Source organism: Carassius gibelio, chromosome A3, assembly GCF_023724105.1.
Source record: "Carassius gibelio isolate Cgi1373 ecotype wild population from Czech Republic chromosome A3, carGib1.2-hapl.c, whole genome shotgun sequence".
NCBI classification, from domain to species: Eukaryota; Metazoa; Chordata; class Actinopteri; order Cypriniformes; family Cyprinidae; genus Carassius; species Carassius gibelio.
Genome location: NC_068373.1, coordinates 26,408,905 through 26,416,769, shown reverse-complemented (window position 1 = coordinate 26,416,769; position 7,865 = coordinate 26,408,905). Strand labels below are relative to the sequence as shown.

General features: G+C 34.6%; 1 protein-coding gene across 1 annotated transcript in view; it reads right to left on the bottom strand.

The window, feature by feature from the left end:
* Positions 1–7,865, bottom strand: part of LOC127953780 (basement membrane-specific heparan sulfate proteoglycan core protein) — a 287,372-nt gene that overhangs the window by 154,502 nt on the left and 125,005 nt on the right. The gene's annotated exons all lie outside the window — the stretch shown is intronic.

The window sequence follows — 7,865 nt, the reverse complement described above, 5'->3', positions numbered from 1 at the left end:
CCATTTAAGGTGCCCAAATATGTCCACTGATTTGAATTTAGCAGCTGATGCTGTGCCGCCCTGAATATGTTGATAATGAAAAAGATGCATTGGGATCAGCATTCATAGACATTTTTAATTCTATGAGCTAAAACTGTAAATTCTACTCCTTGTTACAAGTACAGTAGAACCATCACTTCTATCACAAAAGACTGCTTTGTAAGTAATCTTCCAGATTTATCTCAATTCTTTAGCACATCCAAAAAAAACTCAGAACAACTTGATGTTTTAACAGAAACTATGGACTCTCTCCTTCCTATCATTTAAGATACGGTTGCTCTTTTAAACTTAAGGATGATTAGGGAAAGCGGTCTGATACTGTGGTATAATGAGCATACTCACACCTTAAAGAAAGCAGGCCGGAAAATTGCCTTTATTGTTGTTTGTTTATTGTAACGTGTCCTTGAGCTCTGGAAAGGCGCTATATAAATAAAACTTATTATTATTATTATTATTATTAAAATGGAGCGCAGCTGGAGGAAAACATAACTAGAGGTATTTTGTATTGCTTGGTGGGAAAGAACCCTATCCTACAGAAAGGCACTAAAAACTGCTAGATCTGATTACTTTTCTTCTCTTTTAAAAGAAAACAAACTATAGATCCCCAAATGAAAAGTTCCACTCATTCTCTACTTTAGGACAGGAAGAATTGTATAAACTTGTTAAACATTTTGGAATGGACAGTCACTGTGTTTTCAGGCCTCAGAAAGGCATTTTATTTTAAATAAACCAAAACATGAATATTAAAGAAGTCATATGATGTTGGTAAAAAAAAAAAAAAAAAAAAAAACATTATTTTCCACGTACTGTACATTATTGTTTCTCCTCATAGGGGATCAACTCCCAGGGAGGCACCATCCCAGTTGCTCAAAAAACGTAAAAAAAAAAAAAAAAAAAACATGCACCACTATTCCCCCATCCATGCTCGCGACTGCTCGCTCCTCATGTTTTCATTGAATGCTCATAATTGATGTATGGACATCTATGGCTACAAGACATCTGTCACAGTGTCTGGTCTGTGTTTTCCTGGGTGTCCACTAGTGGTCTCACTTCCCCATAGAGTCACCCCACTGCAGGCAATACATTTCCCACAAGCCTTTGTCTGATTCATCACTGTTAATTGCACACCTGTTAATTGCACTCAGCTGTCCCCACTTTCATCATTTTCACCTGTCCATATATACCTGAGGCGTTTCTCAATGTCAAGGATACTTCCTTGGTAGGACTGATCCTTCCAAGTCACTTCCTTCAGAGGCTAGGCGAGACTCCTCTTTAGCATTCGGAGAACACGTAAATGGAACAGCCTAGCAAGTGCACATAATTGCGTCATTACGTCAGTGAAAAGGTCTGTTTAAATGGTATCGTTAAATTACTTTGGACAACTTAACTAATTATTTATAAAAGAAATGCAGATGAAGCAACCAAGTTAATATTTGTTAAATGACAGGTCCGGTTCAGTTAACCATTTGTATTTCTATAATTTAAAATTTCAATATGGTAGTAATTTGTACTGGCATTTAAACATTAAACTTTACTTATATTTACTACAGTTATAACAAGTGTTTGGCAATGTAAATAAAAACCGTTAACACTCCGACTCCGCTAACTTTTGACATTTTTGAATTTTAGAACAAGATAGCAAAGCTGCGCGAGTGCGCGCATGGGATTGTGGGTGATTTGAGAGCGCGAAGAGCGCGAAGGATACACATGCATCCTTTCCTGTGTATGGGATATTTTTCGAACGAAGGACTCAGTCCTTGGTTGAAATTCCGAGGATCCTCGACATTGGAACAGTCAACGGATGTCGATGACATAGCATCCTCGAAATAATGGCTTCCGAGGATCCTTCCTTGACATTGAGAAACACCTACGGTCTGTTTCTATCTGTTTCTATGGAGTCCTTGGTTTATGTCACCCTGCTTTCTTGTGTTCCCTAGTGTTTTTCATGTTTCTTGCTTTTGGACTGCTTTTGTTAATATTACCCTTACAAAAATAAACCATGGTTTTCTCATAGTAAAACTGCTTGATTTTATTTTGCATGATTTCAGAATACTTAAGACTACAACATAAATTAGACAACTGTATTAATAAAGTCATAACCATAGGTAACTGTCAAGAGGAACAAATGCCATTTTTAAATAATATTATTTATTTATTTACTTTAATATTTTATTAAAGTTCTATTTTGACCCCTATTGTGGGTGTTTTATATATATATAGGAAGGGGGCACAACAATTCAGTCCTGCTTAGGGCACCTATTTAGCCAGCAGTGGCCCCGCAGAAGATGATCACATTGAAGTTTCTTCCTCTTCGACAGAAGTAACTGTTAAATAACACACACACACACACACACACACACACACACACACACACACACACACACACACACACACACACACAATCTTCTCAGTATTTACTTAATGGGTATGCATGTTTTTGTTGGGTCATTTAAATATGACTTCTAATAAATCAGTCAGATGTTTCACCTCTCATCCTGCAGCATTTGAAAATCAGCACGACTGTCACTAGCAGATATTGACAAACTGCCAGAACAGAACTGAGTGTGTGGAGGACCGAGATCTGAGATTCTGAATGAAACACTGAAAAACAGACACACAAGCACTTTATCATGTACTATATCTGAAAGAGAGCATAAGAAGAAATAAATCAGCTCACAGTTTCTATTGACTCTCACCTCTGACTGAGATCCAGCTCTTGTGTTTGCAGTAGTAGAAATCCTCATGTGACTTTGAGACAATAGAGATGATCATCTCTGTAGTTTGATTCTGGATGAGTGATCCATCTTTATAGAAATCAGCTCTGAGGTTTGGTGGAGTTGAATGTTGATATAAACAGTGTAGAGTCAGAGTATCTCCTTCAGTCACAGGATGAACAGGACTCTCCAGAATCACACCAGCTACAGAAACAGAAGAAATGTGTGCTGATTGCAAACAGTAAGAATAATTCAACAGTGCTGTGACTACAATAAAAACAAGTTAATTATTTTCTCCTGACAGAACTACATTTTTATACACTGCCCATTGGTGTCCAGATGGTATTTAGGTGTGTTGTTATATGGTTGTTATGGTATTCTGGGTGTTTGCTAGGGGATAACAAGGTAGTTGCTTACCGGCCCAAGTCAAATACAGACCAATTCTTTATCTTGGTCCCTAAATATGGGGGATCCTCCTTTTATGTAGAACAATCCCCTAGCACTCAGTAAAAGTGTGATCTAGTAAATTTAATTGAATTGTATTTAACACTTCCCCTTGATATGTTAACTTCCAGTGAAATGATTGGTCACACTTTATTTTAGGGTCCAATTCTCACTATTAACTAACCATTAACTATGACTTTTGCCTCAATTAACCCTTTATTTGCTGTTTATTAATAGTTTATAAGGTAGTTGTTAAGTTTAGGGTATTGGGTAGGATTATGGATGTTATGCATTATATGTACTTTATAAGCACCAATAAACAGCCAATATGTTAATAATAGACATGCTAATAAACAACTAGTTATTAGTGTGAATTGGACCCTATACTAAAGTGTTACCAAATGATTAAATACATATGCACAGAATCACAGTGTACAGTGATATTAACAGGATGATATTTCTCTCCAGATTCAGACTGACACCAGTACACTCCAGTGTCTGATGTGTTGGTGGAGTTGATTGTACATGTAGCTGTTTGTGATCCCCACACTGATGATGAAAAATCTTCCATCTGTTTACTGTATCTTCTCACTCTCCATCTATCAGAGTTACTCTGGGTGTGTTAAGGCCAGTTGGAGCTAAACTTTTCTGGACATTGGCCCTTCCAGGATCTAGTTTGGAGTTTTTACTTTGCACATGCTTTTTGATCATTACAAATAATCATGTAAAATTATTTTCTTAGAATAGGAGATACAGTATGCTGTCTCTCGCATTACATATTATGCGTAGTTATGTATGTAGTCTTGAAGAGGACCCTTTTTTCTCTCATTTGGACTCGGCCTTGACTTGGACTCGAACCTCTTTGGACTCGGTCTTGACTAGTCCTGGACTTGGACTTGACAAAGCTGGACTTGACTACAGCTCTACCAATGCCTCCTTTCATTTTTAATTTAAACATAATAATAGCCGCATAAATTTACTTAGTTCAGGGAAATGTGTATAAATACAACCATTACAATGAAACAAAATTTTATATCAATTGCCTCTATTTATTTTCATTTTAACATATAAATAAATTGAATAAAGTCCAAAGATTACCAGTTCCCCAAAATGAATTATATTTTATGTTTAACCACTAAAGAGACATCAGAGCCAGTGAAAAAAATCAGAAGGACTAGTCAAGGTGAGACTGCTCTCGGTGGATATGTGATCACTGAGCTCCAGCTGACCGTGTGGAGCTGATCACGGCATGTCACCATATTCTAATTTGTTGAGATCGTAAAGTGGTGGGTTTTTGTTTAATGTGAGCAATATTCATCACAATTAAAAGAACCGTAGACGTAATCTGTCTATGTGCACTGAATTTATTTAACAGACAAGTTTCACAATTTGAATTGAATTACTGACATAAATTAACTTTAATTTAATTTAATTTACAGGCACTAATTTATTGTGATGATGCACCTGTTTATTCATATTCAAAATATGTCAGTAGGTTAGTTGTGTATCGATACATATTTATGTGAAGCATTCATATAGTCTGTATTTTTTAGCTTATGAATAGGTAAACATTTATATATAGTATTTAGTATAATATAGTATATTTATAGTCAAAACCTATCATTAGGTTTGTTGTGTATAGGTTGATACTGTTTTACTTCATTGTTATGTGTTATGTCTGTATTTATGTAGCACTGTGGTCCTGAGGCACGACATTTCGTTTCACTGTATGTCCCCACATGTAGCAGAACGACAATAAAGCTCAACTTGAACTTGATCATTATAGCGTGGCTGTGTACACACACTGCCAACACACATTTCAGTTCAAACTACTTTTAAAAGTGCATGTATCACCTGATGACCCCTTTCATTTTAATTACTTTAAATAATTTAATTATATTTGTGCACACATACCAGACATTAGGAGTGTGACGAGATCTCTTGGCGAGAACATGGCGCAGACTTTTCAGATATATTTGCATTACACTGGCTCCTTCACCAGAAGTGGTATGTAAGATATTTTATGTTCACATGTGCAAGTAGCCGCATGATAACAAGAAAAATTACAGTAGACTTTATCCAGTCAGAAAAATACAGAACATGGAATGTCACAGAATTTGTCAAATTCTGAATGAATTAATCAAAAGTAGGTCATTAGACTTAAATAAAACCACGATACAGACTAGTATCTGTAAATATGAAGCAATAAAAGTCAATTTAAATATGATTTCTGCATGTTCTTCTATCTTCCTGTCTCTATTAATAAATGGTGCAGACATGCAGTTTCAGCATCTGCTGTCTCACTAAATGAGGACATAAACACATGATCATCTCCAGAACTGCTCTGAGAGTCACTTCATGAGCATTTTACCATTTGATTGAGTAAAACTAGCATCATATCTCAAAACCAGAGCGGTAAAGGTATTCACGGCAACCCAACAAAAAAGTCAGGTTTGATTTGAGGACATTGTACATCCTAATGAAAAATAGTTATAGGCACATAGCCTATTACTGCTACTACTACAACTAAAATTAAACAAACACTATTTTTAAGGAATAATCACACAACATTTCTTCCATGTTTGAATATTAATAGTAAATCCACTTTGTTTGCAAAAAAATAAAGTTTGCAATAATTAAAAGATAAATGAAAAAAAAAATAATAATGTTTTATAGCTTCACTTTATAACCTGAAATTTTTAAGTACACAAAAATTTCTGAGGAAAACAAATCTGTATTTCGATAAGTTAGGCTACTATATTTTCATGTATTATCTTAAATATGAACACACTGGTGTAACATCTGCTTAGAATAATGTACAATCATTTGGGCTTTATGTTTTAGGGATTCCTTGAGCCTTTTACATTTGCATATAAATTACAGACTCTGGCCCCATATTTTACATTTATATGGGTGCTTAATGGCAAGGTTTACCCCCATTATCTGGAAGAAACTGAGCAGACCTTCTTTTGGGTCTCCCCATCCAACTTCAAACACATTCTGAGATAACTAGATGTCCCTCGATGCCAGACACCAAAAATCACATTTTCACAAAACACAACACACACACACACACACACACACACACACACACACACTTATTAATTTAGACTATATATATATATATATATATATATATATATATATATATATATATATATATATATATATATATATATATATATATATTAATCTCTTTCCTATCTTCAGAAGGACCACATGAAAAAATATCCAGCTTCCTTCTAATAAGAATTCATCAAGAATGTCCATTGCAAGTACTGTTTACAACTATTAAGATGCGTGTTTAAGTCTGAGCCCCTTTTTAAGGTGATTTTTGGTTCTTGAATGATTCTCATTAGGTTGTGGTTAATTTATGTTAAATACTGCCATTCTTTTGCTCTTCTATCCATTTTCTTTACTTTCCTTCATTCTGTATATATACATTGGTGTTTTGCTTGGTTTAGTTATATGCTAGCTATAGGTTCATTTATTAAATCTCTTATATTCACAATCGATTTGTTTCTGTGTGCTGCCCACAACTCAAAGTCACTGAATGTTTGCTATCTTGTTACATGCTAACCCACTACTAGTTAGTACACAAGTAGAGCAGTTATTCTTCCTTGGCCAGGAAAATAACCTTTTCTAAAATTGATTAATGGTTATGTTATTCTGCTCGGTGGACAGACAGATCAAATAATTGTAAATAATCCATTCTGCTACAGTTAATTCTAAAATCTAATCTAAATATTCATCATTATAATTCATCATAAATATTCACTTTTGGAGCTAATTTGCTACATTGGTTTGTAGTTCAAACAGTTTAACTGTTTACTGCACGTTCTTATTTTTCTTGTTCTTTTCCTATAGCGGCTAATGAACTAGAAGTCTTGCACATTGACAGAAAATGGCTTACTTCCACGCTGAAAAATAAGGTGGACAAAGCATATAATTTTTTTTTTCTTTTTTTTTTTTTTCTTTTTTTTTTTTTATTAAATGGCTGATCGTTTTGTTAGTTAACACCCTTATTCCTTCCTCGTCTGGTACCATATAGAGCCCTTTGAAGCTGCTTTGACACTGCAACTTTTTGGTAACTGTTGAAATCTATTATATGGACAAAAATCTGGGTATGCTTTCCTCAAAAACCATAATTTCTTTTTGACTGAAGAAATAAAGAGATTAACATATTGGATGACATGGGGATGAGTAACTTTTTAGGACATTTTAATTTTAAAGTGAACTACAGTACTCCTAGGTTTGAAATGTTGCATAAATTACAGTTTGCCTGAAATGCTTGTATTGAATCATTTTGCATTCTATATGAAACAAATGCACTAGATGTAAGGTTTTTTGACGGCGGGCCACTGGAAACTTTTTAGCTGTTTAGGATCAATATTCATAACAGTGAATTTTATATATGGTAATGAAATATTTAGAGTTTTGATATTTGGAATATGGTCATTGCGCTACTTTGGTCACTGCAGTACTTTTACCACCAACCAACCACACATCATGATAACTCACATCGGGTAATAGAGTCATTACTAGTGATTACTGATCCAAATAAAGGATTTAATAACACTTGAGTCATTACTAGGGGGTCTACCCTAATCTTCTCTTTTGAATTAGTCATATATTATTCATAATCCACATTAATTATACAGTAGTTCT